The sequence below is a fragment of the Tenrec ecaudatus genome, chromosome 12 (genome assembly GCF_050624435.1).
Source record: "Tenrec ecaudatus isolate mTenEca1 chromosome 12, mTenEca1.hap1, whole genome shotgun sequence".
Lineage (NCBI taxonomy): Eukaryota > Metazoa > Chordata > Mammalia > Afrosoricida > Tenrecidae > Tenrec > Tenrec ecaudatus.
The window spans coordinates 116307380-116334396 of record NC_134541.1 but is presented as its reverse complement, the minus strand read 5'-3'; the positions used below and the strand labels follow the sequence as shown (position 1 = coordinate 116334396).

Sequence of the window (27017 nt, the reverse complement as noted above, 5' to 3'; positions counted from 1 at the left end):
GATGGGACAGTCTCAGGCAACAGGAGCAGAATTATCAGGTCGCCACCTCCTTTGAGACAAAATGGCTAGTTAGTTGGTCACACGGCAGTCATTAGCTCCACGAAAGGAAGGCCCGTTGCTGCTTCAATGCCGGAGTTTGTTTTAACACCAGGATTTGGACATAACCTATTGATTTCAGTGGGAATTGTAGTGCAAACAGTGAACTTGACTGTGAACTGAGAGGTAAGAGATTCAAGTCCACCGAGAAGCACATCAAAAGAAAAGCCTGATAATTTATTGCCCAAAAGATTCTCTGAAAACCTTATGGAGTACAACTACCGTATATCTTGAAAAGTTTATGGAGTAAATGGGGGGGGGGGTCATCCAGATTCCAATCTGTGGGATATAAAAAGACTTTCCCCCAGCTTTGTCTCCCCCAAAGATATGCCAAACATCAGAGGCTGTTTGCCAGCACATGGTGGGAGGTCAGATGCTTAGAGATACCCTCCCTGGAGGCATTAAGCCACTCTCTGGTCCCACCACAGGTGGGGCTTACTCCCAGCTTTTCAGGAAATTGGGCTACTTCTCCCTGAAGGCTTGTGGCCATCAGTGTGGTCCACAGTAGATGGTGTTCACACCCTACTGATAATGGTTTCCATGGAGAGTCAGAGAACAGGTCAAACCTGCAAAGTGACCACCAAAATTAAGCTGCCTCCCTGAATCTAGGATCTGCCCATCTTGTCATATGTGTGCTCCCAATCTCTCCCCTTCCTATTGCATGTATACCCCTAGATTGTCCCCTTCTCATTGCTATGTAACCTATAGTGCAATGCCTTCCTGTGATGTATGTCTTCACCTGTAATTAGTGGACTTGCACACGCCCAAAGATGTATAAGCCTGGGTTAGAAATAAAGAGCTCGCTCTCTCCTGGTTCCCGATCCCTCCCTCCCCATGGCTCTTTCCCCCATCTTTGCTCTCCTGTCCTCGCCCTTTGTCCTCCTTCCCCTCCCTCTCTCTCCTGCCCTCTTGTCTCCCATCTCCACATGGACCTCTCAGCGGGGCTGAGGTGAGCATATGATCATTAAATGTGTCTGATTCCATTATTTCAATCTCTCGCCTATCTTTCCTTATTCTCTATGACTTTATTATAATCTATATATAGCTATTTTAACCATACAATTGTGCCTATCGAACCCGTGATTAGTTGTGGGGGCTGGTCTTCCCCCCCACAAATCAATTCCAGGGCAAACTTGGAGAATCTCCACTGAAGTGAATGTCCCCAGATGATGGACCACAAGCAGAAGTACTGGGCAGGGTCTGTAGCTGATGTCATTGACAGCATTCCTGGATGGCATATCTTCCCTTTCCCTGTGTCCCCTAGGATTGAAATTCAGGATGGCATGCATGGGACCAATCCCCTTAGGGTATAAACTGACCCTTTTGAATGTCTTTATCCCCTTGCTCTGGAGACTTTTCTACCATCAAGTGCATCATATGGTGGCCATAGGAGCTGCCAAGCTTTAGATGATCCCACCCTCTGACCAAAGTGGATTGGCCCAGGGTGGAGCATCATGCTTGGCCAAATAGTCATTCGCCAGGACTTTGGAACCCAAGCTAGAGCAATCATAATTCTTCTTCAACATTTTTGTAGTGGGCACTAAAGTGTGTATAAGACAGCCTGTTTCTGGTAGAAGCCATAACATGTACACCGTTGGCAATATCCTGTGGACAAAGCCCCTCCGCATGAGAAAATGAAGCCGGTGTACCGAGAGACATGGAGATGAGGGGAAGAGAGCATCCTGCATGCATTCAAGGCCTTAGTTCATATTGTTCTTGAAGCCCACGGCCTCCCAGCTCTACTCTTAGCGCCATCTCCCCTGGTGTCCTGTGGGCCCACGCTTTCTCCATTGCCTGAGATTGGGTTTTGCCACTTGAGACTATAAAGACACTAATAATAAAAATAATGGGCCTTCAAAAAGTTCACAGAAAAATAGAATTGGAAGAGGATAGACTTTCCACAATTTTTGAGGACCCCTTTGTATACCGTCCCCATTTACTATGGGCAAAAGGAGTTTTGGTGGTACGGTAATTAAGCAGTTGGCTGCTATCTGAAAGTCCAGTGGTTCAAATCCACTAACCACTCTGGGGGAGAAAGAGTGACAGTTTCTGTAAGAGTATGACTTATCAAGGGGGCGTGGGGGAGGGAGAGTGGAAAATGGAGGGGGAAATGAGGAGCTGATGCCAGGGGCTCAAGTAGAAAGAAATGTTTTGAAAAAGATGATGGCAGCACATGTACAGATGTGTTTGACAAAATGGATACATGTATAGATTGTGATAAGAGCTGTAAGAGCCCCCAATAAAATGATTTTTAAAAAAGAGTATATCTTTGGAAACCCCATGGGGATAATTCTATTCTTCTATAAGTAGGAAGTCACTATAGATCACAATTAACTCAATGATAAAGATTTTTTTGGTCGTGTTTGTTGTTTGTTTTTAGTACTCAGGACAGACACTGCTAATATCCCACCACCTTCCTCAGTGGGGCTGGGATTTAGCTTTGGGGACTTCCTTACGATGGTGTCGCCAGCACCGTTACCAATCTATCAGAGTTGTCATATGAAATGAATTTTTTCCCATGCCAGATACTGATTAATACATCCAACAGGAGACCTCCCCTAGTCATACACAACGACATCAAAAATTCCACTGTCATCAGTCACTTATGACTCTAGCGACCTTATACAGAGTCCCTGAGACTATAAATTTTTACAGGAGCAGACAGCCTCATCTTTATCCTAAGGAAAACAAAACAAAACAACCAAACCCAGACTCACTGCCATCGAATAGATGCCAGTGTATAGAGACCCTATAGGCCAGGGTAGAGCTACTCCTGTGGGTTTCTGAGACTGTAGGAAGTCCCTGCTTTCTCCCTTATCTAATGGAACAATTTGAATCACTAACATTTATAATTTGGAAGCTGTCATTAAAATTTTCACCTAAACACTTCTCTTAAAATTGTAGGGGCAAAATGAGGCCTGTATTTCAACTTGGCATCAATTGGCTGCAGGTAAGAAATGACTGCTTTGTTCACATGGAATATTTTCCAACTTGACACAGTCCCGACCTCTTCCTATTTTGTCACACCTACCTGATTTTCCATTTAATACACCTACCCAGATACTGTGTACATTTGGGCTTAACATTCCTGGTCTAGGTCACAAGCCCCAAAGAATTGGTTCTAAAAGCCAGCCCTCTCTCTTATTATTTTAACAACTCTCCACCCACAGGCATGAACTGATGTAAAACGAACACTCCAGACCCTTGTTATTTTTATTACGTGTCATCTGATTGGTTCCGACTCATAGCAACCCTAGGTACAATGGAACCCAAATGCTGCCTGGTCCTGTGGCATTTTCACAGGTCTTGTTATGCTCGAGCCTATTGTTGCAGTGACTGTGTCAGTCCAAGGAGCCCTGACGATGTAGTAAGTACTTGATGAGATTTTCTATTCCTGTAAAGAGTTAGTCTTGGAAATCCACAGAGACAGTTCTTCTAGGGTCGCCATGAGTCCAAATGCACTCTATGGCAGTGAACCTGAGAGGGTCGCTCCATCTCCTGGCGTCACTTCCTCTTTATCACCGGCCCTTATTTTACCAAGCATGCTACCCTTCCCCATAGACTCTTCCCTCCTGATAACATGTCCGAAGTATGTGTATATTTTTATATACACAAGCATATAAGTATCCTTAGGTTCTTCCTTCAAATGACAACTTGCTATTTCTTTCAAGAACAGTGCAAACAATCCCTTAGTAACTCTAAAGAACAAACCAAGAGAGAGAGAGAGAGAAAGAGAGAGAGAGAGAGAGAGAAAGAGAGAGAGAGAGAGAGAGAGAGAGAGAGAGAAATAAAAGGAAATTGGCTCACTCCTCTTGATCCAATAAAGCAGTAACTGCTTTGGCATCATCTTGTACATGTGGTTGCAAGACACATTGATTGTATGTCACATCACAAGAGCACTAAACACAGTGCCCAGTTGAGGACGACTGTTAGTGGCAGAGACCAGCACCTTAGGATGCAGACAACCCAAACCAAACACACTGCTGTGTACTTGATTCCGATTTATCATATACCCATACGACAAAGTAGGACTGCACCCCCTCCTCCCCCACAGAGATTCCAAAGCTGTAAATCTCTACAGAAGCGGATGTCACTTCCCTCCCCATGCAGAGTAGTTGGTGGGTTCAAACTGCCAACCTTTCTGCTGGCACCCGAGTGTTTAAACAGGGTTCTTTCCCTCTATATAACTCGGGGCAATTTACTTAGCTTTTCTGTAAAAAAAAAAAAAAGTAAATATTGGCAGAATCCTGTTGGAATATCCAGTGGGCAAGGTAATCATGCACTTATTTGTGCTTATTAATCTGTAAGGAACTATTTCACACCAGAGTCTGCTTCTAGGTCTGGCTGACACTTTGTTCTCTTCCAGCCCGACAGCACCTTCCTACAGAATCAAAGTCTCTTTCTCAAAAAGAATCCCTGCTAGGATTGGACGATCCAGTAAGCAAGATAAGTACAGACTTAAGTGTGTTTATTCATTAATCTGTAACGACCAGTTTCACCACAGCTATTTACCTCCTTAATGGGTAATATGTCCCAGCAGCACCTACTTCTTAGAATTTTGCTGATGAATGAGTGACATCTTTTTAAAAAAGAAGATCATTTTATTGGTGACTCATACAGCTCTTAACACAACACATACATTCATCCATTGTGGAGTGACATCCTTTGTAAAGCATTTAGCACAGATAAATAAGAAATGAAGAAATATATAATTTCAGAGCTTCTAGTAATATTATTGCCAAGGACTGTCTCTTTGGATAAATTTTAAAAATCCCCATTGAATTGAATCAATGCATGGTTACCCATGTGTCCAGAGCAGAATTGCTTTAAAGGCCTTTCAAAACTTTGGTTTTTGGAAACAGATCATTCGATTTCTTCCAAGGTGCCTCTGGGTGGGTTTGAACGGCAAAACTTTTGATTATTAATCAAAAGGCATCTTTGTACCAACTAGACACTCTCATGACATAGCTAAGTTCATTGCCATTTAGTTGATACCAATAGCAACCCTATAAAGGGTTTCCAACCTGTAAATCTTTTTAAAATCACTTTATTGGGGTTCACACAACTCTTATCACAATCCATACATACATCCATTGAGTGAAGCCTCCTTATACATTTGTTGCCCTCATAGTTCTCAAATTTAGCCGTCTGCTTGGGTTCCTGGAAAAGGCTCATTTTCATTTTTTCCCTCCCCTCCTTCCCCGCTCCCCCTCCCTTATGAACCCTTAATAATTTATAAATTATTATTTTATCCTATCTTACACTGCCCGGTGTCTCCCTTCACCCAGTTTCCTGTTGCCCATTCCCCAGAAAGGAGGTTATATGTAGATCCCCCGAGATCGGTTCCCCCTTTCTACACCCCCCTTCCCTCCCAGTATCGCCACTCTCATTGTTGGTCCTGAGGGGTTCATCTGTCCTAGATTCCCTGTGCTTCCAGATCCCAACTGTACCACTGTGCACCCTCTGGTCTAACCAGGTTTGCAAGGTAGAATTAGGATCATGATAGTTGAGGGGGGGGGATGTGGAAACATTTAAGAACTAGAGGACTACACTGAACCCTGAGTGACTCATCTCCTCCCCACTACCCATCTGCAAGGGATATCCAGCTGTCTACAGATGGGCATTGGGTCCCCATCATGAACTTCCCTCAGTCACGATGATATGATTTTTTTATCCCCGCCTTTCCAACCTGTAAATCTTTATGGGACCAGATTATCTCATCTTTCTTCCATGGGGCAGCTGGTAGGCTGGAATCACCAATCTTGTCCTTAGAGGCTCAATACCTAACTTACAGTGCTCCCAAGCCTTGTAAAAAAGGCAGTTGGTGTTCGAGTCCAAAGAGAAGGAATGGGGCTAAGTTCTTGAATATGGATACAAATTCCAGACTCTGTACCCCGCACCCCCCCCCCCCCACACACCTCTGTCTTACCTTGTGCCCTTGGACGAGGTCTGTGATCGGTATAGAAAAAGAAGCTGTGTGTCTTTGTTCTCCCTCTTCAGATCATCCCCAGGGGTGTACACTCAGCCACACTTGGCTTCTGCCCACAGCTGTAGATAAGCCTTTAGTGGAGAACTTGGCCGGAGTGGGTGATTCTAAAAGGGGAGGAGACATTCAAGGATCACTGGGTAGAAAAGAATTAAAGCAAGCTTCCTTGTCAAGGCAACCAGCTAAAAAGACATCTGACCACTGACATAAAGCCACTTATTCTTATGGGATGACTTGAGGTGAGAAAGAACACATGTAGTCAAACAGAGGTCCTTCACTAGTTCTCTAGGACAAATCTTAACCCCTTACCAGCCAGGCACTGCTGAGGATTTTTAATTTTTTCATATAAATGGCAGTTTAGAGATGGGACAGCCTCATGCCTGTGGTCTGAAGAGTTGGGGTTTGAACCTAGACCTGCCACTCTCCATGGTGACTCACCTTTGGTGACTTCCCTCTAAGGCTCAGTTGTTTGTTTTTGCTTTTGTAAAATGAGAATGGTGTTCATGAGACCTGTTACTCAGATGCTTTTGTTGGGGTTAGATCAAAGAATCAATTAAAAAAAAAAGTAGGCAACACAGTGCCGAGCACCATCGACGCAGTTAGTTTTATTAGTTTGGATTCTAAGAGAAAAGAGGGGTCCTGGTGTCACAGTAGTTAGGGCTCAGCTGCCAACCCAAAGGTTGTGGCTCGAGTGTACCAGCTGCTCCTCAGGAGAAAGATGTGCCAGTCTGCCTCCACAACGATCACAGCCCTGAAAACTGTATGGGGCAGTTGTACTACATCCTACGTGATTGCTATGAATCAAAAATCAACTTGACAACAGTAGGTCATAGAAATAGTTTGATCTTCTAGCAAAATACAGAAAGGTTGGAACCAAAACCCCCCCAAAAAAGTTGAGCTTAAATCTTGGCTCAGTTACCTACAAAGATAACAGTGGGCTAAATTCTTTCACGTTGGTCTTCTTATTTGTAAAATGGTGGCAGAAGAGTTTTTAAGATTTGTCATGTGGGATTGTTAAAAAGATTGAATGACATAAAGTCTGTAAAACCCTTAGCCCACAGCAAATGAACTCACTAACTTATGACATCAAGTGAATTCCAGTTTATATGACTGTGTAGGGCTGAGTAGAACTGCTTCATTGGGTTTCTGAGAATTATCTTTGTGGGAGCCCAAAGCCTCATCTTTCTCTGGAGGAATGATTATATAGTCTTTAACTGCTGACTTTGTGGTTAGTAACCCAGTGATTAGCTCAGTGGTAGGTATGCAGAAACTGAGTCGATAGACTGCCATTTTATAGTACCACTATCTCCACACATAGGGACATTGAACCAGGAAAAGAGAGTCAATCACACTCGTATTAGTCTGGGTACTTTCGAGAAACAAATCCACAGAAACTCATGTATGAGAGAGTTTTATATAAAGGGTAAGTGCACATCAAGAAAACATCCCAACACAGTGCTACCCAATCCCACAAGTCCAACATGAACCCATTTGTCCAACATCAATCCACAAAGTCCTCCTCCCTCTCACAAAACAGACACAATGATGCCGACTGCAGGAGGAAAGCTGAGTCAGCGAACGTGTAAGCATCTCAGCGCTGGCAGGGGGTCTCCACATGGCTGTTCCAGTGTCCAGGGCTGCATCGGGGTAGGTCCATGCAGCTTCTTCTCAGGGATGTCTTTCAGGAAGTGAGCCTTGCCAGCTGAAGCAGGGAACTGGCCAAGGCAGCTGCACCCTGGCCCAACCATCACAAAGCAAGAGACCTGAGAACTAGAAAGGCGAGGCTCACTGAGTCACTTACCTTTCCACCTTTCAATTACTCTCACATGTGTTTATCGGCCAGGTTGGCACAATAAACTAACTACCTCAACCCTCAAGTAAAGAGGAGGAGTTGAAATGGTCAGGGAAATATGATCGTGTGACCAGGGAGGATGGCAAGCTTTGCCTCTTAAGCTGGAGGTGCTATTTAAGCTGAGACCTGAAGTAGAGGGAGTCAGACACAGGAAGCACTCTCGCACAGGGCATAACGAATGCAAAGACTTGAGGCTGACATTTTCCAAGAAACAGATGGAAGGCTGGCGTGACAGAGATGGATGAGGAAGAGGAAAAGTGGTGGAGGAAGGGACCAGAGACAGGTAGCATACAAATCATGAATTATTTTATTGGTTAAAGAAAGAATATTTGAGTTCTGTTCTAAGGGCGAGGGGTCTTGAAAGAACTTTAAGCAGGAAGGAGACATGATCTAATTGGAACCTTTTTGGGTTGTTATTTCACTTTGAAACAGTACAGGAAATCTCCTCTATTGCTGGTAACCATGTTCAATGGTGTCGCCACTGCAAAGAACAGTTGGATGATTTCTCCAAAAATGGACTGTTGGGCTACCACATGACTCAGTAATCTCAACCCCGGTCTATATTGAGAAGTGAAGGCCGGAATGTGTTGAAGAGGTAGAAATAGCAGAAATGACTATTAACAGGTGAATGGATAAACAAAACATTTTTTGGGTACAAGGGAATATTAGGCAGCTGTAAAAATAACGAAGTTCTAATGAATGGATGTCCTTCAAAACATTATACTGAGTGAAATATGTCAGTCACGGAAGGACAAATACTGTAGCAGCCCACTTACCGTAAATACTCGAGTATAAGCTGAGTTTTTTCAGCACATTAAAAAAACCCCATTTTATTGGGGGCTCATAAAACTCTTATTACAATCCATTCACCCATCCACTGTGTCAAGCACATTTATACATCTGATGCCCTCATCATTCTCAAAACATTTGCTTTCTACTTGAGCCCTTGGGATCAGCTCCTTATTCTTCCTCCCCCTCCCCCATGAACCCTTGATAATTTATAAATTATTATTATTTTGTTATGTCTTACACTGTCCAATGTCTCTCTTCACCCACTTTTCTGATGTCTATCCCCTAGGGAAGGGGTTATATGTAGATCCTTGTAATTGGTTCCCCGTTTCTACCCACACTTTCCCTCCACCCTTCCAGTATCTCCACTCTCACCACTGGTCCTGAGGGGTCCATTTGTCCTGTGTTCCCTGTGTTTCCAGTTCCGATCTGTACAAGTGTACATCCTCTTGTCTAGCCAGATTTGTAAGGTAAAATTGGGATCATGATAGTGGGAGGGAGGAAGCATTTAAGAGCTAGAGGAAAGATGTATGTTTCATTGTTGCTACACTGCGCACTGACTGGCTCATCTCCTCCCCGAAACCTTTCTCTAAGGGGATGTCCAGTTGCCTACATGGGCTTTGGGTGCCCACTTCACACACACCCTCATTCACAATGATATGATTTTTTGTTCTCTGATGCCTGTTACCTCATCCCATTGACACCTTGTGATCATATAGGCTGGTGTGCTTCTTCCATGTGGTCTTTGTTGCTTCTCAGCTAGATAGCTGCTTGTTTATCTCCAAGCCTTTAAGATCCCAGATATTTTATCTTTTGATAGTCAGACTCCATCAGCTTTCTTCACCACCTTTGCTTATGCACTCGCTTTGTCTTCAGCAATCATGTCGGGAAGGGGAGCATCATGGAATGCCAGTTTAATAGAACAAAGTGTTCTTGCATTGAGGGAGTATTTGAGTGGAGGCCCAATGTCCAACTGCTACCTTAATACTAAACCTATAAATATATGCAAATAGATTTATTTCCCCATCATCATATATAAATATGTTTACATATGTACATGCCTGTATTTAGATTTCTATAAATGCCCTTTACCTCCTAGTTCTTTCCTCTATTTCCATTTATTTCCTCTTGTCCCACTATCACGCTCAACCTTCATTTGGGTTTCAATAATTCCTCTCGGTTACATTGCCCTTGATCAAGTGCTACCAGGCCTCTTACACCCTCCTCACCAACAATTTTGGATCACACATTGTTCCTTTGTCCCTGGGTTTGTTAACAGCACTTCCTTTCTCCCTCCTCTCCCTCTCCCATGACATCTCCAGAACAGTGGGTCCCATTGTTTTCTCCTCAAGATTGCTTAATTCGCCTAGCTTATCTAGATAGACCTGCAAAGATAAAAGCATGAACAAAAACATGACAGAACAAAACAACAACAATAAAAAAACAATGACAGAAAAAGAAAAACCTTTAAATAGTTCAAGGTCTATTTGTTGACCTTTAGGAGTGTTTTCTGGTGGAGTCTGATGGGGTGCCTCGCGTTGGCCCCAAAGTCTATTTTTGGTATTCCCTCAGACTTCCTTGCTCTGCTCCCCTTGCTGTTCTGTTGCACACCCTTAGTGTTGTTGCTTCGGTGTGGTGGAGTCAGATTGGGAGAAACTTCCACACTGTGTCTCCTCTGTAGGGCTATGGGTCAGTGAGGGATGTCATGTCTTGTAGCGGGGCCGGCCATATAAGCACATTTTTTATTATGCTGAAACCTCCCCTCCCAGTTATTTTTTGTGGTGAAATTAGGTGTCTTGGCCTATACTCAAGTATATAGTGTATGGGTCCAATAGTCATTGGACCAGAGCAATGACATGGAGAATGTAAGCAGTGAATGGTTACGAGATGGAATTTTAAAGCACAATTAGGAGGAATGACTGAGGGGTTGGATAGAAAGCATGAAGAAAGAGAAGAATCAAGGAAGATTCCATAGGCTTTTGCCTCCTGCAGTCAGAGAAATGTTAGGTCAGGTTTTACATTTGTACAAGAACTTGAGGCTTAAGAGATTGTATAACATGCCCAAGCTTCTGCAGACTACAAAAGTCCAGAACTTCCATACAGGTTTTCAAAAAAGGCAGTCTTCCCTGCTCATGCCTACCAAGAATAACATTTCTTCCTCTATTCTTCCTTGTCAAACAGCTCCATCTCTGATCTTGAATTCTTCCACCAAATAATAGATGAAGGTTGGTCAACTGAGGTTTTGTGGTCTGGATTGATTGACTTATGGGTCAGAGTAACTCTCATGGTCCTTCCACTATCCAGGCCATCTCAATTAGACCTGGGGGAAATTCGTAGAGCCAGGATTTTAGAATACCCCCAAATCCGTGTTTCATCTTTGTTTGGGAAAGCTGTAGAATTCATTAATGATTTCCTCATTTAATTCAGATCCACTATGACATGAACTTGTGCCCTGGAAAGGTGGTAATTTGAAATAAAGTTTAGAAGGCACTTGACAATGGCTAGCTTGTGTCAAGTGCTTTGTTTTAAAAGCTAAGATCCCAGAGCCAGATGGGTAGACCTGGTATCCGAGTTCCACTAGTTGAAATCACACATACCTGGTAAAGTTATTGCAATATTTTGCTTCATTTTCCTCATCTGAAAATGAGAATAATTCAACCTCCTTGGATTGTTTTGGTAGTTAAAGGAGATATCTCATTTAAACTGCTTAGAACAGTGTCTGACAATAAAACCCATTGTTACTGAGTCCATATCTAAGTGTAGTGACCCTGTAGGGCAGAGCACTAGGCCAATAGTTCTGAGGTACCCTGTTTCCCTGAAAGTAAGACAAAATAAGACCTACTTACAGTCTTGCCTCTCATTGAAATATAAGCCATGCCCTGAAAATAAGACCTCCCCGAAAATAAGCTCCTCCCAAGCTACCGTAACTCTGGACCATCGTGGCGGGCGCTATGGTGTAGCTTACTGTTGGCCACAGCGCAGCTGGAGCAGACAGGAAGTGTGAGGTCTCTTTTAATAAAACAATAAATGTGTACCATATTCTTCTTAATGGAAAAATAAGACATCCCCTGAAAATAAGACCTAGCACATCTTTGGGAGCAAAAATTAATATAAGACACTGTCTTATTTTTGGGGAAACAGGGTAGTTAGTTTATTGTGCCAAACTGGCCGATAAACACAAGTGGGGTTAATTAAAAGGCAGAGGGATAAATGGCTCAATGAGCCTCACCTTTCGAGTTCTTGGGTCTCTTGCTTTGTGATGGTTGGACCAGGATGCAGCTGCCTTAGCCAATTCTCTGCTTCAGCTGGCAAGTATCACTTCCTGTAAGACACCCCCAAGGAGAAGCCCAGGGTGCTGGAGCAGCTGCATGGAGACCCCTGCCAACGCTGAGATGCTTACATGTTCACTGATTCGGCTTTCCTTCTGCAGTCGGCATGATAGTGTATGTTTTGTGAGATGGAGGAGGACTTTGTGGATTGATGATGGACAAATGGGTTAATGTTGGACTTGTGGGATTGGGTAGCACTGTGTTGGGATGTTTTCTTGATGTGCACTTACCCTTTATATAAAACTCTCTCGTATACACGAGTTTCTGGGGATTTGTGCTTTTAAGACTGTAAATCTCCCACAGGGGTAACTGGTGGGATTGAACCATGGACTTCATGGTTAGAAGCAGAGTGCTTAACTGTTGTGCCCCAATGTCCCCTTCTTGACCCTTAACAGGAGCTCTGTGATTATTAGTCCTTATTGTTAGTGAAATTGGAACAAGACAAATTCTATTACTTCTGAAGAACCTCTTGCCTATATGAATTTGTATACATAACCTCATCTGTACATACACTAACTCCACAACATAGGTACTTACTATGGAGAAGAAATTGAGGCCCAGAAAGTTCCTACAACTGAATAGCAATCATTAAGATTCATGGAATTTTTATTATTTCCCAGTATGATTTACATATAACAAGTTTTATAACACTCTATGTGGAAGGTATAACTATTACCAACATTTTATGAATAAGAATATTAAAGCACCAAGGGTTGAAGCCACTTGCCCAGGGTCACAAGTCAGGAAATGACAGAAATAATATTTGATATAGATCCATCTGGCTCCAAAACCCTGGTTCTGAGTCAATATTTTAAAGCTCCCAGGGGCCTCCTGGGGATAACTTCCAATGGAAGGAACAAACAATTCAAAGTTAACACGTGTTTACTTCATCAAGTGCAAATATATTGAAGCAGAAAAAACCTGGCTTGAAGTCTATGGGCTGACTCCAATCCAAAGTTTTTACTACCTGCCCTATTGTGGAAACCCGTGATATATCTTATCATAAGATAACATTGGAAAACATATGAACCTTAAATCTTGGTGGGTAATCGCTAGCAGAATGTGCTGGAGAATAACCAAAAAAAAAATGGCTTTGAGGGTTTTTCTAATATTATGTTTGTTTGTTTTTTTTAACCCAAGATCGAGTCCTGCTCAGCACCATGTGGGGTGGCGAAAGCCGAGAAAGAAAAATCTGCATCTTTACCAATTTGAAAACTATAAGGAAAGAGTGTAGGTAGAGCTAAGCAGCTGAATAATCGATGGAAAATATAAGAGAGACCGAGAAATGGAAACTCATATGCTGAGTATAAATTCTACTCAATTCTCTGGTGGATCCATGAACGACACGTTTATGCTGGAATCCAGGCAGTCATAACCTAACATAACTGAAAGGGGGTTTCAGTTGCAGGGTGCTGTGGATGGAGCAGTAGTCAGAGTTTGACGTTTGAGAGTGTCCAAGTTAACTGTCTGCTAAAAAATGTAAACAAATAAATCACACCTTAAAAAACAAACAAACCCAGAAACCTGGCATTCTGTGATGCTCACTTTCCCGACACGATCGCTGGAAACAAAATGGGCGCACAAGCAAATGTGGTGAAGAAAGCTGATGGTGCCTGGCTATCAAAAGAATAGCAGCTGGGGTCTTAAAGGCTTGAAAGTAAATAAGCAGCCATCTAGCTGAGAAGCAACAAAGCCTACATTGAAGAAGCACACCAACCTGAGTGATCATGAGGTGTCCAATGGGATCAGGCATCAAAGACCCACAACAACAAAAACACATCAATGTGAGTGATCGTAAAATAAATCTGGCTAGCTGAGGGACCCTGAGAAAACAGGAAGGAGTAGAGGATCCCCATAGAGTCCTACCATTTCATCATCCTTGTCAAAGCATATTTGTAAAACTGTCTTAAAACCCTCTAGAACAGTCTAGTTGCCCGTTCAATACCACTGAGTAGTATCAACTGATGCTATATGGAAGCCAAAAGGCTGCCCAACCCAGTTCTGTTCAAATTTCTGATCCACAAGATTATGAAATGGAAATAAAATGGTAGTTGTTTTAAGCTACTATGTTTTGGGGGTATTTTGTTATGCACCCATAGATAACTAGAACTATGCTCAACTAATGTTGTTTGTCCTTATCCTTATAAAAATGTCTGTGAGACAAAAAAATCATATCATTGACTGCACACCTCCATGATAGGATCGCTGAAGACAAATGGGTGCATAAGCAAATGTGGTGAAGAAAGCTGATGGTGCCCGGCTATCAAAAGAGATAGTGTCTGGGGTCTTAAAGGCTTGAAGGTGAACAAGCGGCCATCTAGCTCAGAAGCAAAAAAGCCCACATGGAAGAAGCACACCGGCCAGTGCGATCACGAGGTGCCCAAGGGACCAGGTATAAGGCATCATGAAAAAAAAAAGATATAAGTGTGTGTATGTATGTGTATATATGTGTATATGTATATGTATATGTATATGTATATGTATATATATACCATATTAAATGAAGGGGGAAGTGCAGAGTGGAGACCCAAGGCCCAAGTGTCGGCCAATGGAGATCCCCTCATAGAGGGGTTTAGGAGAGGAGATGGGTTAATTAGGGTGCGAGGTAGTACCTATGAAGAACACAGCTTTCCCCCAGATCCTGGATGCTTCCTCCCCCCAACTACCATGATCCGAATTCTACCTTGCAGGCCTGGATAGGACAGAGGCTGTACACTGGTACATATGAGGGCTGGAGGTACAGGGAATGCAGGGTGGATGATACCTTCAGGACCAAGAGTGTGAAGGACGATGCTGGGAGAGTGGAGGGTGAGTGGGTTGGAAAGGGGGAACTGATTACAAGGATCCACATGTGACCTCTTCCCTGGGAGAGGGACAGCAGAGAAGGGGGGAAGGGAGACTCCGGATAGGGCAAGATATGACAAAATAACGATGTATAAATTACCAAGGGCACATGAGGGAGGGGGGAAAGGGGAGGGAGGGGAAAAAAAAAGAGGACCTGATGCAAGTGGCTTAAGTGGAGAGCAAATGCCTTGAGAATGATTGGGGCAGGGAATGTATGGATGTGATTTATACAATTGATGTATGTATATGTATGGATGGTGATAAGAGTTGTATGAGTCCCTAATAAAATGTAAAAAAAGAAAAGAGGAGAAAAAAATGATTAGGGCAAAGACTGTACAGATGTGCTTTATACAATTGATGTATGTATATGTATGAACTGTGATAAGAATTGTATGAGCCCCTAATAAATTGTTAAAATTTAAAAAAAATAAATAAAAAACAAAAAAAATGTCTGTGAGACATACTCATGGCCATCATTTATGTAAGGGAGAATGGGGCTTGGGGAAGTTCAGTGGCACAGTCATTTCAAAAGCATTCAGAGTCTGAAGTTTTAAACTCTGAGCCATCTCTTGTCCATATTGGTTCTGCCATTACTTTGTCCCACTGGAGAGATTACCAGCACTGTTTCTTGTCAGTGGTAAATCGAGGAAACATTAAAGAAGCTTCTTTCCTTTGGAACTGTCCCACCAGCCTTGCTGTTCAGAGTCTAAAAGGTGAGTCTAAAAGATCTGATAAACCTGTGACCTCATCTCAAGAGCAAACAGTCCTTATTGACAATTCAGTTATCTGCGTAAACTAAAGCCAGAGAGGCTGTTCTTGCAGTTGAGCAAGAGGGAGGTCAACAATGCAGCTTGCTCTGCTGATAATAATTTTTTTTAAAAACATGGAAAATTCCTCATCTATAAAATGAAGGAGTTGCATTAGATCGGGGTTTCTTAGCAACCTCACCATTCACATTTAGGCTGGTTAATGCTTTGCTGTGGGACTCTTCTGTGCATTGTAGGATGTTTAGAAGCCTCCTGACCTCCATGCATTAGACGCGAGTAGTACACTCTGCCACCCCAATTGCAGCAATGATCTCCAGACATTGTTAATGTATACTTGGGAGAAAAATGTGCCCCGTTGAGATCCATTAAATTAGATGATCTTTGTGATGCTGAGACTTGATGAGCCTCAGTTTCCTTATATGTACAAAGGGAAACTTTACCTTTGGGCTGGCATCTTAGTACAATGTGGAGGACCAAATAAACGAATGGCTTGTTCTTTGTTTCCCTCTGATTCAGTTCTGACTCAGGATGACCCCATGTGTGCAGAGTACCCTGTTCAAGACGGTTTTTTTTAAAGGTTGTGGCCTTGTGGAAGCAGATCTCCAGGGTCTCTTCCAAGGGTTATCTGGGTGGATTCACACTACCAACCTTTTGCCAAGCACTTAACCATGTGTCCCACCAGGAATCCAATGGATGGCTTGGGGAAAAATAAAAAAAAGATAGGTTAGAGGTAAAATTATAATCACAGATAACTTTCTAAAGGAGCATGGTTTAAATCTAGTTCTATCACTTACTGTATATACTTGGGTATAAGCCAACCCAAATATCCACTGAGGCACCTAATTTTACCACAAAAACTGCGTTAAAAATGTGCTGAAAAACTCGACTTATACTCAAGTATATATGGGAGCAGCACCTGAGACTGAGTCAGGTTATATTACCTTTCTGAGCTTTGGGGTACTCAAACTGTTAAATGGTTTGATAATGACACAAGATTGTATGTGAAAAAGGCCTAACATACAATAGGGGTTCAAATATCAGCCCAAATTCTCAGGAAACAAACCAACAAAAACAGCCAGCTGGTTTGAGAGTTATTTGAAAATCCTGGAATGGTAATGGTTATTTTTCCTACTCGGTATTATGTGTGTTTAAATTTTTTTTTTCCTAATAAAACGCTCTAATTTTAATGATGATTTGAGAAGTCCCCTGAGGGGGTGCACCGTTCCCGGAGGTACTGCAATACCAGGTCGATGCGTGGAGTGGACCGAGCAAGCTCCTATTCCAACTCCCTGCTCCAAAAATCCATTTAATATATTGTCCTCGGATAGAGGACGTATCAGATATTAAACTGATAAGAACAGATACTACACTTGATCTTAGCCAAAAGGCCGAGAAGCGATGTGTGTGTTTAAATTTTAAAGCTCAGAGTCTGAGTCTCATCCTGGGTTCTCCAGAAAGCCCAGCCTAAGACAGAGTTTAAACTGACCAACCTGTTGTTACTGAGTCATTCTGCTTCTGGCTCATTATGACACCATATTTTCCAGAGTAGGACTGTGCTCCAAGGAATTTTCAAAGGCTATAAATGTTACAGAAGTAAATTGCCATGTGAGATAGTTAAAGTTTATTGTGCCAACCTGGCCGATAAACTCATGTGGGATTAATTGAAGGGTAGAGAGATGGCTCAGTGAGTCTCGCCTTTCTAGTTCTTGGGTCTCTTGCTCTCTGATGGTTGGTCCAGGGTGCAGCTGCCTTAGCCAGTTCCCTGCTTCAGCTGGCAAGGCTCACTTCCTGCAAGACATCCCTGAGGAGAAGTCACATGGACCTACCTCAATGCAGCCATGGGTGCTGGCACAGCCATGTGGAGGCCCCTGCCAGTTCTGAGATGCTGACATGCTCACTGATTCAGCTTTCCTCTTGCAGTCGGCATCTCTGCATCTGTTTGGTGTTGAAAATATGGGTTAATGGGTTAATGTTGGGCTTGTGACTTTGGGCAGCACTGGGCTGGGATGTTTTCTTGATGTGTACTTACCCTTTATATAAAACTCTCTCTTATACATATGAGTTTCTGTGGATTTGTTTCTCTAAAGTATCCAGACTAACACACCATAACGTTCTTCAGCACCGCTGGGTCTATTGGAGTTGCCAACGTCTTGGTTAATAACGGAATGTACCGGTCCTTCATAGGGAATATGATCCTAGGGAGCAGGAAGACAGGCCATGAAATGGACAAAGGGAGAATTGATAGGATGATGTGTTATTGAGCTTTCCACTGCTGTGTGTAAATGGGTAGAATCATCCTCCAAGAACTGTATTAATTTACGTCTGCTGGGGAAGAGGTAGAAGAATTTATCTACTGATGTGCCTCTTATTGGTATAAGATTTGCTTCAAGAAGCAATACCTCCACTGTGCTTCAAGATCACACAGATGTGGATACCTGTAGTGATCCAAGCCAAGCGGAGTGTCGACATGAGTGAGTGTAGACATGATGAGAAACAGCATCACAGTTGGTCTACCATATCGGAGCGTGATTGCTGAGGATATCTAGAACATCTCTCAGTCTTGGCACTATTGACATTGTAGGTCTGATGGTCCTCTGTCACGGAGGAGGGTGATGTCTTGTACTGTGTAGGATGTGCAGCAGCACCCCCGATGTCCACCTACTAAAGGAAACAGCGCCTGAGTTGTGACGATCAAAAATGTCTCCAGACAACGCCACACATTTCCTCGGAGCCAAGCTAGCTACTGGTTGAAAAGTGTTGGTCTAGAACAGAAGTTCTCAACCTGTGGGTCGCGACCCCTTTGGGGGTTCGAATGACCCTTTCACAGGGGCCGCCGACATAAGACCATTGGAAAACACAGATTCTAATGGTCTTGGGAACCGAGACACCGGTGGTCTTCTATCGGCTCTAGGCGGGTCCACCCACATGTAGATACACCCACATAGAGTACTCCGGGTGAAGACTGTTCCCCATGCTACACCATGCTTCAAGACAAAATTTCATTTTTTTGGTAATTAGAAATATTTCACAATATAATTCCATGTTGCTTTTGTGATTCATCACAATGCTTTCATGATGTTCAATTTGTAACCATGAAAATATATCCTGCCCACCAGATATTTACACTATGATTCATAACAGTAGCAAAATGACAGTGATAATGTGGCAACAAAAATAATTTTATGGTTGGGGGGTCACCACCACATGAGGAACTGTATGGAAGCATCGCGACACCAGGAAGGTTGAGAACCGCTGCTCTAGAACAAGAGACTGATGAGGCTAGAGGATCTGAAATGCTGTACGTAAGAGGTGCTTGAACATGTTGGAGTGGTACCTTCTTTTTTTTTTTCTTCAACAGTTTTATTTGCATACAACTGACATATCATAAAATTCGATAGTTTAATCACATCAAGAAGACTCATACAGTCACTACTGCAATCCGCTTTAGAACATTTTCTTCATACTTGCACTCATTGCTATTGGCTCCCCATTTCTCATCAACCTTCCCTGCCATAACCTCAAGGAACCACGAATGCACTTGCTATCTCTGTAGATTTACCTATTCTGGGTTTTACATACAGGTAAACATTAAAAAAGAAAAAAAGTTAACAAGAATAAAAAAGTAAAACAGATCAAAACCTCAGTGGGAAAGAAGCAGAAAATATTAAAAACTGAAACAAATTTAAATGGACCATAAAGGAAATCAACTGATAGGGTGCTAAATTTTAATCTAACTGTATCTGCAATGCCATAGGATTTTCTTGATTATAATTTTAAAAGATTTTTATATAAAATTCACATTTAAAACATTTCCATAGTTAAAAAGATTTGTACATATATACATCATCACAATCAGCACATGGAGTGTTCCCTCCCCACTCCTGTATTATTTGCCCCCAATTTCCCTCACTCCCCATCCCCTGTCCCCGATAAATCAAAGTATCAGCATTGTTTCTATGCATCAGTATTGTCTCTATGCACTCGCTCCTTTTGTGCTTCATGAAGTGGGACACCTAACAGTGACAAGAGAAAAACAAAAAAAGGAAACATAACTAAATAATAATATAAAGATGAAAAGAAAAATAAAGAATAAGAAAGACAAAAACCACCAGCAATATTAAAAAAGCCAAAGAAGACATTTCTGTTGTGGAACAACTGAGAAATATTTAAGCCTAGAGCAAATTCAGGGTGGGTCAAGAGAAAGGTCAACTGATCAACTACCATATTCTACTGTAGTTTGACTCACCATAATCAAGTTTACAATGATCTCGTGGGTGAGTCAAGCTGCACTTGTCCCTTGCTGGTAGCCAGAGGAGATCTGCCAGAGGCTTATTCTGACTACCCATGGATTTTGGGCTCCCACTGTCCTCCTTAGCCTTCTACAAACTTGGAGTTCACAATTTTAAGTTATGGTATTTTCCTGTCATCATATTTGGGCTATGTTATTATCATCTTTGGATCACACAGGCTGGTGCGCTTCTTGCATGTAGCCTTAGTTGATGCCTCACTTAGATGGCTTCCTGTTTGAAAAGAAACCTTGAAGACCCCAGGCACTATTCCAATTGATAGCCAGGCACCTTCTGTTTTCTGCACCACACATTGTGGTAGCAGCCTTATTTTCAGTGCTCTCTTTAGGGCCATGTTATAAGAACTAACCATTCTTGGATTAGGGTTAGAATTATGTGGGAGTGCAGAATCCATCTGCTTGACCATGCATGGGTTGTGCACGACTCTGGTGTACTTCAGCAGTCATCTTATCATTTTATGCGGGAAACAAAACAAAACAAACAGCAACCACAATAAAAAACAGAACCACAGCTCCCTGCCCCCCCCCCAAAAAAAAGCATTGTTAATCATCCCCTTGGGGTATAAGATAATTGCATTACTAAAACAAATAATTTAGCCAATGGCATAGAATTTAAGGTACTGACCAGTGGTGTGAGTAGCGATACTGGGAAGGTAGAAGGAGGGTGGGTTGGAAGAGGGGAGCAGATTGCAAGGATCTACATATAACCTCCTCCCTGGGGGATGGACAACAGAAAAGTGGGTGAAGGGAGACGTCAGACAGGGCAAGATATGGCAAAATAATAATGTATAAATTATCAAGGGTTCATGAGGGAGGGAGGAGCAGGGAGGGAGGGGGAAAATGAGGAGCTGATGCCAGGGCCTTAAGTGGAGAGCAACTGTTTTGAGAATGATGAGGGCAATGAATGTACAAATGTGCTTTACACAATTGATATATGTATGGATTGTGATAAGAGTAGTATGAGCCCCTAATAAAACGATTAAAAAAAAAGAATTTAAGGTACTGTTGAAATGAGGAGTTTATGTGAGTATCATCCAGATGGAAACTGAAACTCATGAATTGTTGCTTTGTATACATCAAATTCTTAAACGATTGAGCTCTGATTACATTGAGTATGGGAATTGGTGCTAGGGGAAATTGTCCTTAACAGTCCTTACAAGGGAAGACCCTTGTCTATGAGATTAATACCTGCCATATAAATGCAAAGGGAGCATGTACTAAACACATGGTGGCTCTGTGTCCCCTTTCATTGGATGCCTAATAAGCCAGGGGTCCCACCCAAGGCCCAGTGACTACCATTTCCACAGTCTCGGGGTGGCCATCATTTGCTTCTTTCCCTATCAGGGAATTTCAGCCCTAAGTCCAAGGGCTACAAGTAGTTTTGAGGTACAACTCAGTGTGTTCAGTTGGGCTACTAGGTCAAGTCCTGGTGTGGCCGTTAGGGGATGCCATGTTCTCTGTAAGGACAGTGGCTAAGGCCATCATAGAGCTTAGTCTACGGTGTGGTTCACCGAGGGTGGGCAGAAACTTTTTGAAAAGTCTCTACCCAGAAACATATAATCTGGTGTCAACTTCAGACTATTAAGTGTGAAAGGGGTGGATTTTAGCCTGTCAAACAGGTCACAGCTTGATGACCTCATTTGGAGATGCCCTGGAGATAAATAGCTCACTGGAGGCCATACCCCTTTCTCTCTACTTCGTCTTCCTGACAAGACCCTTGGCTCCAAGCTGATGCAGCCAGAGCCCTGGGGCTGGAGGAGTCACATGGAGACCCACCCCAGTGCTGAGTTGCTTCCACACCTCTGGCCTGTGATCTTCTTGTATTTTGCATCATGGCAGGTGTTGTGTGAGTCTGAAGAGGAATTTTAGACTGGTATCAGACATATGGGCTAATATCGAACTTATGGACTTGATCTGGACTGGGTTGGGATGTTTTCTTAATGTACAATTTCTCTTTGATAAAAAGTTCTGCCTTACACACACGAGTGTCTCTGGATTTGTTTCTCTAGTCAACCCAGACTAACACACCCACCCAAAAAATATAAAGTCCTCTTCTGACATGTAGATGCTCCCCTTCCAGGTCTTGACTTGATTTTTTTCCAGTAAGGTTCTCTTCTCATTTTTGCGGAAGGCCTGTTGATTTATCTCACCCTTGTCTCACTGTTGTATGACATGAAGTAAATGGTCTTCTCCCTTTTCCCCCTTCTTGTGACCCCAATTGATGTGAGGTCTCCTCTTTTGATGTGGTTCTTTTTTATATATATGAAAGAATGTTTTATGTCTTTATTATTCTTTATCATCTTGTTGGGGGCTCAGACAACTTTTATCACAACACACATCAAGCACATTAGTACCTATGTTGTCATCATCATTTTCAATTTCCTTTAACTTTTCATTCCATTCTTCCGTGAATGTCTTGTCACTCCCTCATATATAATTTATCCTTGGAAGCAGGAATTTCAAGGAGCAGTATACACCAATGTTCATCTTAATCCAAGTGCCCACATGTGAATAAACTAAATATGGTTTATCCATACCACGGAATATTACAACTCATATTTAGCCACGAAGACAGATGAAGTCCTGATCCTTCCAGGGCAAGGATGAACCCTGGACACATTATGTTGAGTGAATTAGGTCATCTACGACTAAAACAAGAACTGCATGATCTCACTGTCTATGATCCCTTCCAACATCTGATATGGCACACCTAGGGTCTGGCTCCTGACTTTATTTGACATCTGATTGCTGATGGTAAACAAGGAGAGAACAGCTTGCACCTCAGAAGGCTGTGGTTGATAATAGATTTGTCTGCGAAAAGGTCTTTAATGATCGGCTCAAAATAGCCTGGTTAGCTAGTCAATCAGTACCATTTGGGTCTACGGTTAGTGTCCGATATTTTTATATCTGAGCCCTGTGGTCTCAGACTTTGGAGCACGTTGTAACTGCCTGGTTGCTCTGTGCTACCCCAGATGACTGCATCCTTCTACACACAAATTTTGCTTTTGCTTTAAGCCGACCCTGTGCTTAAAGTGTATGGCACCATTTAGACGCAATATTGCAACTAGGCATGTATGGAGGGACCAAAGTTTATTAGTGCTTACTTGGAGCAGATAGGAGGGGAAAGAAAACACATATATATATACTGTGAGGAAATGTCAGTTATTTTCTCTTCCATCTGGGGACAACTGCTGCCTAGGGCTGGTGGGAGGGCTCTTGTGTGAGGAGAGGTGGGGGGCTATTAGGAACACACATCAAGCCACCTTCTCCAATCAGCCCTTCTCAGAATTTAATCCATCTTCTGACGTTTTTTTCTTCTTCTTCTCTTTTCTCAATTGGTTTAAAAGCTTTTGGAAAAGAAATTGTTCCACTTCCACGGAGTGATGCAGCCAAGCAAAATAAATAAAGCAGTCTTTTATCATTTCTTCTTCCATGTTGTTGTTTATTGGACCAGTTGTGAGAGTTTTAGTCTTGGATCTTTATGAGTAAATGCTTCAAGTCCTCTCCACCTTCAGGGTTCTTTGCCATCTGCAGGATGGCCATGATCTTAGGAGCCAGTAGAGAAAGCTTTCAGGTGATTCTTAAGAAGTACATATAACCAGGTATAAGGCATCATGCAAAAAAAAGATATAAGTGTGTGTATGTATGTGTATATGTGTGTATATGTATATATATACCATATTAAATGAAGGGGGAAGTGCAGAGTGGAGACCCAAGGCCCAAGTGTCGGCCAATGGAGATCCCCTCATAGAGGGGTTTAGGAGAGGAGATGGGTTAATTAGGGTGCGAGGTAGTACCGATGAAGAACACAGCTTTCCCCCAGATCCTGGATGCTTCCTCCCCCCAACTACCATGATCCGAATTCTACCTTGCAGGGCTGGATAGGACAGAGGCTGTACACTGGTACATATGAGGGCTGGAGGTACAGGGAATCCAGGTTGGATGATACCTTCAGGACCAAGGGTGTGAGGGACGATGCTGGGAGAGTGGAGGGTGAGTGGGTTGGAAAGGGGGAACTGATTACAAGGATCCACATGTGACCTCTTCCCTGGGAGAGGGACAGCAGAGAAGGGGGGAAGGGAGACTCCGGATAGGGCAAGATATGACAAAATAACGATGTATAAATTACCAAGGGCACATGAGGGAGGGGGGAGGGAGGAGGGAAGGGAAAAAAAAAAGAGGACCTGATGCAAGTGGCTTAAGTGGAGAGCAAATGCCTTGAGAATGATTGGGGCAGGGAATGTATGGATGTGCTTTATACAATTGATGTATGTATATGTATGGATTGTGATAAGAGTTGTATGAGTTCCTAATAAAATGTAAAAAAAGAAAAGGAGAAAAAAATGATTAGGGCAAAGACTGTACAGATATGCTTTATACAATTGATGTATGTATATGTATGAACTGTGATAAGAATTGTATGAGCCCCTAATAAATTGTTAAAAAAAAAAAAAAAAAAGAAATTCAGGTAGTATAGATTCAAAAAAAAAAAAAAAGAAAGAAAAGATCATCCTCCCAAGGTGAAAGTTAACAGTTACTCAGGCTCGGCTTCTGGATGCCTTTGGCCTAGGCCTGGGCAACGGAAAACCAGCCAGTAGCAAAGAACAAACCCACGCCAGTAGAACACTAAAGCAGTTTGTTTTTGAAACCAGGAGAAAGCTAAAGGGAATGGAGGGGAGAAGGTAAACATTGAGCTCCCAGGACTAGGCAGGGAAAACTCCCGGGCCCAAGCAACTAGCTACCTAGGCACCGCCCCTCCACGTGTTTGGAGGGGTGGGCACCATCTTTGCTAGGGTCACGTGCTCCGTTGCCCCACATCCAAAATGGCGGCCACAGCTAGCGGCCTAGGCGAAAGCCAGCCTGGGGCCAGCCACCGGAGCCAGAGTCCTGCAGACACCAACAGGGTTTATGTGGGCACACCCAGCCATTCAGCTGCCCAGAGCACAAAGTATACCACCGAGACTGGAAAAGGCTTTGGGAATAGAAATCCTCCCACCCTGCAGGCAACAGCGTCCCAGACCCCTCCCAGAAATCCATACTGGGGAAGGCATGCAAGCTCCCGGGAAGGCAGGCACAGAAAGGCAAACGTAAAATCCCATACACCAGTAAGAATAGGCAAAAAGATGGACACAAAAGGATGGGGTTGTGGTAATCCATTAGGAGTGTCCCCATGAGTCAGTTCGGGGAGTCATCTGCTTTCATGGTATCGGTATCGTGGGAGGAGGTCAGGCTGGTTTCCTTTCCAGTCATGCGCCATTTCCCGGAGGGTGGTGAGAGTGAGACCATCATGTAAGGACCCGTTCCAGGAAAGTATCTGGAGTCAGCTTACCTTATATGTCTGAGTCACGGCACCAAATTATGTTAGAGCTCTCGGGGGAGAGATAGACCTTGGTCCTTGGCTCTGCACAAGAAAGAATTCACTGCGGAAGCCTGGTTTGTGATCCAAGTGAGTTTATAGAGAATAGTAGCAGTTTTAGGTACTACAGTAAATGGAACACAAGCCAGACAGAGTTGGTGGCACAGTTGTGGGACTGTGGCCTGGCGGCTCCAGACTTCAGCTTGGCAGGGCTACATTGTGTAGCAGTCGCTGGGAAAGAGCGCACCAGAGCAAAACCTCTGGACTTTTCAGGGGCCCTGTTGGGAGGCATGGTTGACAATACTGGTCCACCCCATTGGCTGAATCAAATTCACTTGGCTTAGATGGGCCAATCCAGGTGTAATTCCCACCTAGGTGTACCACCCCTTCCCAGCCAGAAGCTGGAACTTCTGAGCATGCATAATGGATGCTCTAGGCCCTATGCTAACTACTTAACAGGGAAACGGAGGTTCTCCTTGGACAGGACATTCCTCTGTAGTCACAGAACTAGAGCTCAGACTCTTACCCTTTGACTCTAGAGGTTAGCTACCTTGCTAACGTATTTCCTAGTTCCTTGCTAACCTATTTCCTATGTTCCTATTTCCTTTACATTAATATGGCACTTCTTGCCCTTCCTTAAAACAACCATTAACAACCACAACAGCACATTTTCAGTGAAGGTTTACTAGCAGATCGGTTTCCCATTTAATAAATTGATCATGCATGAACACTCTCATTGTTCCTGTTCTGGCTATTGTTTCCATTCATTTAGTTTCCCTGCCTCGCTTACATTTTCCTCTTTGTTTAAAGCAATTGTTGACCATTTGGCCTCACATAGGTAGGGTGTTTTTTTTTGTTTTTTTTTAAGGAGCACAGTACTTATAGATGACACTAATTATGTGGTGAGCCAATCTGTGATTTAGCTACAAGGTGACCTAAGGATTTAGTTTGGTTTAAAAGTTTTAAAAGTGTCTCAGGGCAATGACTTCAGGGAGTCCTCTAGTCTGAGCTAGTCCATTAAGTCTGGATTTCTTTTCTCTTTACGAATTGGAGGTTGTCTTTATTTCCTCACATTCTATCAGGAGCCATTCAACTTTCCACCATTTCAGGAGATACTGTATGAGCAAGAACCCAGGGTGCTGAAGGAAGAAGTTCTAGCTGCATTGAAAGCTAATGAAGATGAGACAACCTTGCTTTTGAAAGGAAGGAGGCCTTGAAGCACTTGCTGATGTAGATCAAGAACTGCAGCCTTCAGCATGGATTAGGACTCATTGTCAAGAAGGTCAAACTACTCATCATTGGACCAATAGGCAATATCATGATAAATAGAGAAAAGGTTGAAGTTGTCAAGGATTTTGTCATGCTTGGATCTACAATCAATACTCATGGAAATGGCAGCCAAGAGATGAAAACACTTTGTGCATTATATCTCCTGCACAAGATCTCTTTAGAGTAATCAAAAGCTAGGATGTTTCTTTGAAATTAAGATGAGCCTGAGACAAGCCATGGTATTTTCAGTTGCCTCACATGCTGAAAAGGGAAGATCAAAGAACAATCGATGCATTTGAGTTGTGGCACTCAAAGGACAAGCCAATTTGTTTGGAAAGAAGTACAGCTGGAGCGCTCCCTCTAGGCAAGGATGGGGAGATTTGGCCTTACCTATTTTGGACATGTTGTCAGAGAAACCTTCCC

The 27017-nt window shown here is 42.9% G+C and overlaps 1 non-coding gene across 1 annotated transcript; it reads right to left on the bottom strand.

Annotated features, from left to right (window-relative positions):
- Positions 1 to 16872: 16872 nt before the first annotated feature.
- LOC142423481 (U2 spliceosomal RNA) lies at positions 16873 to 17063 on the bottom strand. The gene has a single exon (XR_012779127.1). It is a non-coding gene; the product is annotated as a U2 spliceosomal RNA (small nuclear RNA).
- Positions 17064 to 27017: the final 9954 nt, after the last annotated feature.